The sequence below is a fragment of the Pinus tabuliformis genome, chromosome 2_2 (assembly GCF_031772625.1).
Source record: "Pinus tabuliformis cultivar Carrire ecotype Pingquan chromosome 2_2, CPIR1, whole genome shotgun sequence".
Lineage (NCBI taxonomy): Eukaryota > Viridiplantae > Streptophyta > Pinopsida > Pinales > Pinaceae > Pinus > Pinus tabuliformis.
In genome coordinates, this window is record NC_142300.1 from 71,756,544 (window position 1) to 71,768,644 (window position 12,101).

Below are 12,101 nucleotides of genomic sequence, written 5' to 3' on the forward strand. Positions count from 1 at the left end.
AAAATGAAAAGGAAAGTACAAATATGGGGAACCTTGTGGCTCAACCCAGCTGGACGACAGGTTCTTTTAAAATCAGGTCTCTCCTCCCTTCCCTTATATCAATTCTCTCTGGGCCAAGCTCCAGCATCATTCCACCGAAAAATGGACAACATCCTCAGATTTTTTCTATGGCAAGGGGGCAAGAATGAAAAGAAAAAGTACAACCTAGTAAATTGGAAACAGGTCATCCAAAGTCCAGAGAATGGAGGTCTCGGCATTAGGTCCCCATCTCTTATGAACTTAGCATTTGGTGGGAAACTGATTTGGAGACTTCTGGACAGTCAAACTGCATGGTGGAAAAAAGTCCTAGAAACAAAATATCTAAATCAGTCAAGACTGCATATTCTTACATCAGAGATACCCAATAGACACTGTACAAAGATATGGAAACTGTGTAAAAAATCCATTGCTTTCATGGCGCCAAATGTTTCTAAAGTGCCAAAATGAGGTGAAACGGTGAACCTTGGCTCGGACAAAATCATGGGGAACCCTCCCATAAACAGTCTTCCAGGTATGGGACCTATTATTCATTATCTACAAAGTAAAGGCATATATAACCTGAGTCAAATCTCACAATGGAATGTATCATCTAATACCTGGGTTCGATGGGAATTTCCTCCTATACCCCACCATCTCAAAGAAAGCTTTGATTCCCTTTGCAATTATCTGCACAGTATTGCACCCACCATTAAAGGTGAAAAAGATGAGTTTCGTTGGGACCCTTCGGGAGCAAATTATTCCATCAAAGCAGGATACAGCTATCTGAATAACATGGAACATCCCACTGCTGTTTGGGCTCACTGGAAGATCTTAAAAAGAGCTGAAGTAATCCCAAAAATCAAATTTTTCATGTGGACACTTCTGCATGGTAAGCTTCTAACTGCAGAGAACCTCAGGAAAAGAGGTATCGCCGGACCTTCTAGGTGTCCCAACTGTCAAGCGACGGAGGAATCCATACAGCACTTATTTATTTCTTGTCCCTTTGCAGCCTCATGCTGGAACATCATCGTTCCCTCTGCTCCCCCAATTTGGAATCCCCAGCACTCTATTGATGAAGCCTTAAACAACTGGAGGAGAAATTATCCTTGGCAATCAACGAAGCAAAACCCAGCTAAAAGAGTTTGGAACGCCACTCCTTTTGCTCTTTTGTGGCGCATATGGATCGCTCGAAATAACAGGATCTTCCGAGACAAAACAACAACCATCAGGCACATTCTCATCAAAGTCTCAAGCCTTGCTTCGGAAACTATAGCCTCTAAAATAACAAAGAAAATCGATCCAGTCAGCCTATGGGCAGAGGAGCGAAATTTTATTGGGAACCTTATAGACAGAACCAGCAGCATGTCAACAACAAAGATCAGTAAGTTCAGAAGCAAAGTCGACAATCCTGAATGGAAAATCCGCCTCACAAAAGATGAATTTAGCAAATGGCTCCTTTCAAAGAAATCTCATTCTTTATTCTTTGACGGAGCATCTAAATCTAACCCGGGGGCAGCCGGCGCAGGGGGCATCATATTCGATCCTACAGGAGCACCTGTGTCTTCCTTTGAATGGGGTCTGGGTAATCTAACCAACAACAGAGCTGAAGCTCTGGGTCTTTACCAAGGACTTTTACAGCTTCAGAAACACGGGATCAGCAAAGCCCTCATTTTTGGCGACTCGGCCATAATAATCAGCTTAATGAATAGCAAAAGACAAGCTTCCAATATTTTTCTCCATCAAATCATCAGTCGGTGCAAAAATCTGTTGTCACGGGACTGGGAGTACCATTTCTTCCATGTCCTGCGCTCCAACAACCAAGAAGCGGATAAGAGAGCTAGTCAGGCCTGCTCTCGGGAAAAAGGGAACCTCCGATGCAATCGCGCAAGTCTGCACCAATTCATCCCCTGATTCTCATGATTGGCCCAAATCCCCTGACTCACATGTTTGCCCCATTTCACCTTCCTCCAATGAACTGCGCCTCTGCCACCAAGGACTCTAATCAAATCCATCACATATTCGATTCCTCCTGCAGCAAATCTCTGTCTACGCAGTCGAATCTCACTCATGAAGACTTTGAAACAGCAAATCGGATTTCAAATAGCAGAACACGTGATTGCCCCTGCCCCCTCCTTGTGATTCGGTCCTCTGTGCGGGTCTGTTTTTCCGCTATTTATTACAGCGTTCTCCCCCCACATTTTCACAGTGCGCCTCCCCTCCACTCTCATGCCCTTGCCTCCTTCTTTGTGGTTCAGCCGAGCCCCGATCTTTTTCTCAGGTTTCCCTTGGTCTGCTTCCCTCTCTCTGATTCAGCCTTCCAAGCTCCTTGTCCTTTTTTTCCTCCTGCTATTCTCTGCTGCGGCTTTTTCGTTTCAGTTTTTGCGCCTGATCCTCAGGCTGTTAGCCCTCTCATCCATCTTACAGCAGTAAGAGAGTGCCTCCTCCCCAAGTCGCTTCAAGCGAGTGTTGAAGCTTTCCACATGGACCGAAGCGAAGACTGCTTACATTGCAGGGACCTCCAAGCCGAGATCGAGCAAGTCAGAACTCACCAACGCCTGTTAGATGAAAAAATCGATGCTGCCACAAGGATTCTCACAGCTAAATACGAAGCTGATCTTAATCTGTTTCTTCATCGTGTTTCTTCTCTGCAGGAGCAATTCAACGCCCTCTCCAACACCTGTGCTCATATTCAAGAGTCAGTTGAGATCCTCAAGTTCATGGTGGACAAGATCAACAGCGCAAATGGACCAAGCACCAGCTCCTCCAGCGCCAGAGTTGCAGCAGTAGACAGCCATCCTGAGGCCTCCAACGCCCGTCATATCAGCCATATCACTATTGATTAGATGTACTGTAAAACCAGCTTGTTGTTGTCTCAGTTCATAAGAATCTATACCTGCTCTAGGAACTTACAAGCGAACAGTAAAGGCATTTTTGTGTATTGCCACAATGAAATACAGTCACAAGCTTCTACTGTGACTTCATCTTTTGTAAACTCGGAGCTAAGTCTCCTCTAACTTTTTCGAATATAACAAACAACCGATTTTGTTAAAAAAATATATATTAGTTTTATTTTCTGCAAATTAGATATCATATTGCTCAAGTTGTTTATGATTACCTCCGATAGCCAGAGCGAGTCGAATGGTGAGGGGTCAGAATATGAGTTGATGTAATGTGATTTTAGTTTACTTTCCTTGCAATTTTTGATTTGTTTGAGTGCAATAGCTTAACTTTTATTTTCAAACAAGCAGCAGAGACAGTGATTTCATAATCAATATTTCATCTTTTGTTTGATTGAAGTAGCTGCATATTTACACTTTTGTCTAAGTACTAATTCCATCAATAACATGTTTTGAGATCTTTTGAAGTGCTAAGTTTTGGAAGTTAGCATTAGGGACATAGACCTTGTCTTGAAATCTCTATCCATACTTGTCCTTTAAAAGTATTCTTAAGACCTTAGAATAGGATTTCCATTTGCATTAGACACTTTAGGAAACCAACAAGAACAAAACCCCAAAAACAACATAACCTATAAAACAACGAAGTAAGAAAAAGGTTAACTAAGCACATATGGTGCATCACACTTCATCAGTTTACGATACCCGGATTGATAATTTATGTAGAGCAATTTAAGACGTTAAATTGACTAGACATTTTTGGTGCCGTTTCCGGGGAAGTGTAATTAGGAGACCTTATTTCTTACATCTAAAAAAATTTTAACAATTCTTGAGTATGCTCTCCTCCTGCACTTTGTGTGATCTGGAGGATCAGAAAAAGGATTGTTATGAAAAAGAAAAATTAATAATTCTTGAGTATGCTCTCCTCCTGCGCTTTGTGTGATCTAGAGGATTAGAAAAAGAATTGTTATGTAAAAAAAAAAAAAGAGAGAAGAAGAAAAGAGACAAAATAAACTTCATCATTTCAATTGATTCAAAAAAAAAAAAATGAAACCCAACTGCTTTGATAGGTTCAAATTGTCCAAAATTTATTGGTTATGGTTTGTAGTGGTCCTCAAAACACTGTATCCTGTTTTAATAAGGTTTTGCAACTTAGTTGCGGAAAGTGCCCTGATTCCGCAGCTAGTTGAGAATTTCACAACTGTTTCAAGGTTTAGCAGGTTACAAGCATCCAATAAAAAAACCAACCACATGGGAATCTCCAGAATTGTCCCGACATGGATCCTATCCTTGTCACCCAGCTCAGACTGATAAAAAATGAGCTTAAAACCTCAGCCAAAGCCCTATTTTTCGCATGTTTTACTTGAAGTCTTTGCTGCCTGAAATTGAAAATCATTAATCCTTATTATAAAATTTTACAATTTCAGGAAAAAAAAAAAAAAAAAAAAAGAAAAATAAAAAAAAAAAAAAAATAAATCTATGGCTATCTTGAATCCTAGCTTTCACTGTGGCTTCAACAAGAAAATCTACCTCCCTGTTCAAGCTTTGGCCTAAAACAAACTTGCAACATAAATAAAATAAAATAAAAATGCACTGTATATGCGAAAAAACCAAGGGTTCGAATGTTAAACGATTAAGTAACAATAAGAAGGTGAATGCAAATTTGTAGAATCCATGTTAACTCCATCAAGGGGCCTTGGCATTTCTTTTTAGAGGCTGAAATTTATTTCAGGGGGATTGAGCTCCTTGTTTGAGGACGAATCGTGCATTTTTGGAGGTTGATTCTTGTAGGAGGCATTCATCATTTAGTGGCAAATCTCTGGAGTTGATTTCACCTTTGGATAGCTACATTATCGGTCAGAAACAGAGGGTTGAATTCTTGAAGGTAGCTTCTGGTGATCCATTAAATTATTGAGGGCCGAGTAGTAATTTTTCTCCTAGGGCGAGAGCATGTAAGCTGATTACATTTACTGATAGAATGACATTTCTAAATATTGACTAAACATGAGGATAATAGATCAATGATTGGCTCATTCTTCTGTTTTCAGATAACAACCCTGTGACTATTAGTCACCCCAATTCTTCAACTCTGTCATTGCGCCTGTATAATACACATTACAAAAGAAAAAAAATGCATAATAGCTGAAAAACCTCAAATTTCAAACGCACGATTTGACCAAACGGAGACGAATCTGGAAAAAAAAACAAACAAACAAACAAAAACAAAAACAAAAACAAAACAAAACAAAAAAAATCAAAACAAAACAAAAAAAACAAAAACAAACATGGTTTTTTTTCCAGCGGGGTCAATTAGATAACCCAGAAACCGTTTTAAGAAATTCGTGGTGGTCTGGGAGAAATCCTCGGTTCTTTGGAGCGCATTTTTGCCTGCCGCGAGAGAAAAAACGGAATTTCAATTGATGAACTGATAGTTTAATGTTTGATTCGGTTATCTGGGGTAGGCAATTCCAATTTGGGTATCAACTGTGCAGTGGCATTCAACTCTTGGTTACACGCCTCCATCCTTAATGAAATCATACTTCATCACACGCCTGTTAACAATAGTTCCAATTTAAGATGGCTCTCCATTACGTGAACTGGTTAGATACGGCTCTTCACAGCTGATTGATAGACATGGCATGGAGAAGCATTCAATCTTGATTTTAATGTATAACATCTTCTCTCCTGACTCGTACTTTAGTTATGGCTGATAATATGTATTCAAAAAAATAAAATAAAAAAATCACATAACTCTTCTCTTTATTTCCATGTTCCAAAATTTTAGATTTAGTGTGATCTTATGGGAGTTGGCTATTTTACATATGCTACGGAGTGGAATGAATCCCATGAAGGTAAGTTGGTGTTGTTATTTTTCAGAAGTGTCATCTAATATTCCTGGGAACTGTCTTAAACATGAGTTATGGCTCAATATATGCATACCTAGATTCAAAACAACGTAATGTTGCAGCATGAAGCTACACAAATAGTCCAGTCCTTGCTCAGGCCAGACAACGATGTTATTATCAAGCATGACCTTGGTATCCTTGATTATTTATCAGAATTTATCTGTTGTTTGTATGGGAAGCCTAGGGCTTATTGTGTAGTAACACTTGCATTTTTAGTTATGAGAAGGGATCAATATCATTTTGGTTGGTTTTGTTTCAAATAAAAATCTCCTTTTTAAAGATGAATCACTTACTTTTAACGTTGCAAAAACTCCACAGGAAAGTGCGGAATAGATAAAAAGCTATGCACAACACAAGTATCCAAAATATGCATAAAACTTATGGTTGACTGTTTCAGCCACTTTCCACAGCTGGTTCAACTTTCCGCAGCTGTTTTGTTAAACTCTAGGTTGCAGGTGTCATCAAGCAAAACAAGCCACATGGGTCGTTGGGGGAATGTCAGTACATGGATGGTGTCCTATTCATTTGATCCAATTCAATGAAAAAGACCTCGATCAAAAGGAAGTCAAGTTGAGTGTTATCACTAAGTCGCCACACTGAGTCGCTGCATGTCAAGAAAAAAAAAATTTTGAATCAATGAAATGAATAAGTTATTTGCTCACTTTTCTGAAGGTATTGATTAATTTTGGACTGATGATGAAAGATGAATGGCTAACTTTGTATTCAAGATTTTTAGCTACAGAACCGTGCACATTCCGCAGCTAAAGTCCAATTCCGCAGCTGAAAAAAAAATAATAATAATAAATAAATAATAAATAAAAATAATAAATAAATAAAAATAATAATAATAAAAAAATTAAAAATAAAAAATCATTGTTCAAATCAGCCTAACTTTCTCATCCAAAATCATATTTTGATGATTCAAGTACCGTTGGAAAGATCTCAACAAGATCTACACAATGAGAAATCCATCATTAGAGTTTGAAATGGAAAATAATGAAATAAATTACCAAAAGAAAGCAACATTCAACTTGGGGCACCAATTCCAAAGCAGGTATAAATTCTTTTGATTTTTCCTTTGAGAACTTGTTTCATTAATACAAATTCTTTGTTTTGTGTGTAAATATCATAACTAGAGAGATTGATCACCTCTCTCCTTTGATAATCTTACATTCCATTGCAGAAGAAGTATTAGTTTTTTTTTAGATTCCAGGAGGAAGGACAAACGACTACAAGAGAATGGTGTCTCTCTAAGAGGCCAATTTGTTTCATAAAAGGATGATCAGCAACAAAGAGGAAATATGTTGATGCAAAATCAGATCCAAAGACTTGAAAAACTTTCAGATACTATTGTCTCCATCACATCCATCCATCACATCCATACTTCATAATAAACCATTCACCTCATTTCACTCCATATTTTCCATTTACATTCACATACACTTTCCATCTCTTTTTCTCCATTCATAATCCACAAATAAAAGCAAGAGGCTCATTCACATGCTTATTGCCCATTACCATTTCTGCTCTCCACTGCCATCTTCCATTTTCATCTTCCATTTCTTGTCATTTTCATTTTCGCAAATAAGCCCTGCTTCAATGCAAATTATTGAGTCCATAGTCCTTTGAGTCTAAGTTCTTTGTAAAAACACCTTGAGGCTTGCATGCCTTAATGGCAAGTCCTCATGCTGACAAACAATGGGAATACATTAATGTCCCTTGTTCGTCAGATCTTCTAGGTGACTCGACTTCGGCAAATTCATTCGTACCTAACAAGATGTGTTTGGGCATCTTGACTTTCATTGTCATCAATGGTGAGAGTTCTCGTGTTGACTAGTGGCATCCATTAATGGCCACTAAGCCAACAATTTCCTACTATGTTTGACATCATAACATATTTTCACATAGTAGGAATTGTGCCAATGAGTTTTGAAGACATGAAGACTATTATTTTCAGCATTTTGGAGCAGATTCAGCAAGTTTTAGTAGAAGCAATAAAAAGTCATCGTATCTTTCTATCCATAACTCCTCTTGTTCAGCCACTTCAAGAAGAATATGATCAGAATTTTTCAGCCACCACATATACAACTCATCCATTCCAAAGGGTAAGTGAAGGTACGTCATTTTCTAACTTTTGACCATAGAATTCCATAAAAAGCTAGAATGGTAATTGTTGGAAAAACATTTCTCTTCTTCATTTCATAAAATTGTCAATACCATCAGTTGGGGGGGGAATACATTCATATTTTTCCATGTCCATATCATATTCGGGAGCCCACATACTTCCAACATATATTAACTATTACATTGTTATTATGAGCATACAATGGCTTTTCAAAAGGTGCTCAAAGGATAAATTGGATATAAACAAAATCATGGTTGTCATACAAGAACCAGCCATCGTGCAATCCAATAAAGATATACTTTGCAACAAAAATCAAAATACCATTATGCAAAGTTCAAAGATCAAAATAGAATGCAAAAAAAAAAATTGGTTGTAACACAAGAACCAACCATGTTGCAATTCAAGTAAAACACTTTGCAAAAATATGAAGTTATCAAATGATATCATGCAAAGTTAAGCCAAAGCTCAAGGATCCAAAGAGTTAATGTAATATATATTGCATGATGACATGCAATAGCTTCAGTTGGGGGGTATGTTGGGTCTTGAAAATGCCATTCATTTCCATTACACTTTCACTATTATGTCCACTATATCACCTCCATTTCACCTCCATTTCACTACTATGTCACCATATTCATCCCACTTTCATTATCATTGGGCCACATTTATGTTTTTCCAATCTTTATTAATTCTAAGCCTTTTAAGTGAATTTGTGGTTAAAAATTAGAAAATAATGTGCATATGCTTATACCTAACAAATGGGTTGAGATTGTTGACATGTGTAGGTTGAAAGGAGGCTTCTAGAAGACCCTTATGTGGCACTCTAAGGCCAAATTCGAATTTGAGTGGAAAGAATCATGGGATCATGAGGATATGTGTCACATCTCCTAATTATATTGTAACTCTAAGAAGACATGTGTCTTATCAGTTCTTATTTTGATTAGGACTCTAGAGGTAGAGGGAGAGATTCATGGACTCTCATTAATGAGATGGCTTCTCATCTTTTTGTATAAATAGGAGATCTCTCTCCTTCATTTGTTAGTCTTTTAGCTTGTGAGTTCTTAAGTCTCAGTTTAGAGTTCTTTAGCTTGGAGTTTGTAGTTCTTCCTTGATGGCTTTTGAAAGCTTTGGAGAGCTTTGTTGTATTTTGTGATTTTGAAGAATTTGAATAAAGCTTTGATGTTCTCAACATGGAAGGAGATGTGAAATAGATGTTATGGAGCACATTAGAATGTAAGGTAGAGTAGATTTCATTTTGTAATTTTGCTTTGATTTCATTATGTCATTTGATTGCTTTCAAGTTTGATAGATTAGATTTTCCATTCATGCAATTTTAATTCATGTAAGTGTGTTCAACCGGTTGATCGTAGATTAGTTTTCTTCTTTACATGTTTTTGCATCAAATAGTAACATGAGATTTGCCTCTCTGCTGACTTTGTTTTTTTTTGCTTTTCAATTTCAGTTATGCTTTGATTTCAGTTTTATTTACTTGCTTTATTAGTTAGTTTAGATATCAGATTACTCATGTCATTTTCAGTTACTTCCTATAGCTAGAGCGAGTCGAATGGTGAGGGATTGAAGTATGAATGCGTAGTTTGATATTAGTTTATTTTTCTGCAAGTTAGGTATTGAATTGCTCATGTCATTTTCAGTTACCTCCTATAGCCAGAGCGAGTCGAATGGTGAGGGATTGAAGTATGAATGCGTAGTTTGATATTAGTTTATTTTTCTGCAAGTTAGTTATTGAATTGCTCATGTCATTTTCAGTTACCTCCTATAGCCAGAGCAAGTCAAATGGTGAAGGATTGAAGTATGAATGCGCAGTTTGATATTAGTTTATTTTTCTGCAAGATAGTTATTGAATTGCTCATGTCATTTTCAGTTACCTCCTATAGCCAGAGCGAGTCGAATGGTGAGGGATTGAAGTATGAATGTGTAGTTTAATATTAGTTTTATTTTCTGCAAATTAGATATCAGATTGCTCAAGTTGTTTATGATTACCTCCGATAGCTAGAGCGAGTCGAATGGTGAGGGGTCAGAATATGAGTTGATGTAATGTGATTTTAGTTTACTTTCCTTGCAATTTTTGATTTGTTTGAGTGCAATAGCTTAACTTTTATTTTCAGACAAGCAGCAGAGACAGTGATTTCATGATCAGTATTTCATCTTTTGTTTGATTGAAGTAGCTGCATATTTACACTTTTGTCTAAGTACTAATTCCATTAATAACATGTTTTGAGATCTTTTGAAGTGCTAAATTTTGGAAGTTACCATTAGGGACATAGACCTTGTCTTGAAATATCTATCCATACTTGTCCTTTAAAAGTATTCTTAAGACCTTAGAATAGGATTTCCATTTGCATTAGACACTTTAGGAAACCAACAAGAACAAAACCCCAAAAACAACATAAACTATAAAACAACGAAGTAAGAAAAAGGTTAACTAAGCACATATGGTGCACCACACTTCATCAGTTTACGATACCTGGATTGATAATTTATGTAGAGCAATTTAAGACGTTAAATTGACTAGACAGACCTCATGTCCCCTTCACCACTGCAAAATTGTCTTGGTTCCTGCAGTACCTCTAGGTGAGACTTCACTTTCTCATGGGTGATGTTGAGAAGGCTGGTGTCTAAGGGGTTTTGTTAGTTGTTTCACTTAAACCCGTGTTTTCCCTCTGCGTGCCAACAATCAGCAAGTTATTATAATTATATACTCTTTAGAGACTAAAGAAACAAAAAGAGAAAGAATCTACACACAAAGGAAAGTTGCCTAAAGAATATACCTTTATTGATGAAGAAGATGAATACACGACTAAAGAACAGGAAATAAGAGAAATCATATAAAAAAATCAATCTTCAAAGCAGGTTGAAACAACTTATGTGCCCTCATCAAAGGAATTTATATCTCCTCAAGAAAAACCCCTTGAAAAGAAAGAGAGGAGAATTAATAAGTTGAAGAAGATTGTGCAAGAAATGTAAATATTAGAGAGATAGTTGAAATCACAAAATGATTTTCTCACCAACCACGACCTCACATGGATAAAATAAAATCAAAGGATTTAGGAGGAAACTAAGACGTTGCAAGAATAAAATAACATGATCTCTAAACATGCCTACAAGTAGTATGAAAGGAAAAGGGAACTTAAAGTTGAAAACAGAAATTTGAAATTGAAACTACTCATGAAGAGGCCCAAATCAGAGGGACAATCATCACGAGCTCCTAAAGACAATGTGGACCTTATGTTACAGAAAGAAAAAATAATGCCATGCAGATAATGGAAGTTTTGGGAATAAACAAGACATACATCACCTTTAGTCTAGGGGAATGCCATTCCTCTCTTTGATTAAGAATTTTTTATGGTTTTATGACTTATTTAGCCTTACAAACACCTCTCTTTGTCTTTATGACAATATTTTCCCATATTTTGCCAATATAGTCACTTTCCTAAGGTATTTTATTGAATTTTTACTTTTAAAATTTCATGTGATTAATCGCATTGTAAAAGAAAATTACATATTTTAGTACATTTCGTAAATCTTCCTTTGTTATTATATTTGCAAGAGCTCTGGGTGAAATCTAAAACATGGGTTTTGATCTTGGATGTTCTGATATGGTGATTTTCCTACTCGCCCATTTTGAAATAGCTCTAACACACCCAACCAATGTGCAATCAAAAAGGGTACTCCAATAAGAAAAACACAACATGAATTGCTAAATTCACCTAGATATTATTTTTAGAGATTGAATCCACAATTTGAGCACCCAAAAAGGTAAATTGGATCATATTTCAACTCCAGAATAGGCTATAATTAATAAAGAATAGGATTTTAGGGCATTTTGTTAAGTTTTTTCCTATAAAGGCAAGCAAACTTTTGCCAAGACATGTTATTGTTTTTTAGACTTTCAACTTCAACTTGAGAGCTCATAAATTGTTTCTAGAATTGTTTTTAGTCATTTTAATGAATTCATGGAGTACCTTTGAGTTTTCAATCACTTATTCAAGTTAAGTGTGCTTGTTGAGCTATGAAAGGGCCCCCACCACTCAAGGTAGTATATTATTTCATTGTTCTGTGTTAATATGGTATATATATACTTTTTTATGTTGTTTATTAACATATTTCTCTTATTTATATGCTCAGATTACATTTTGT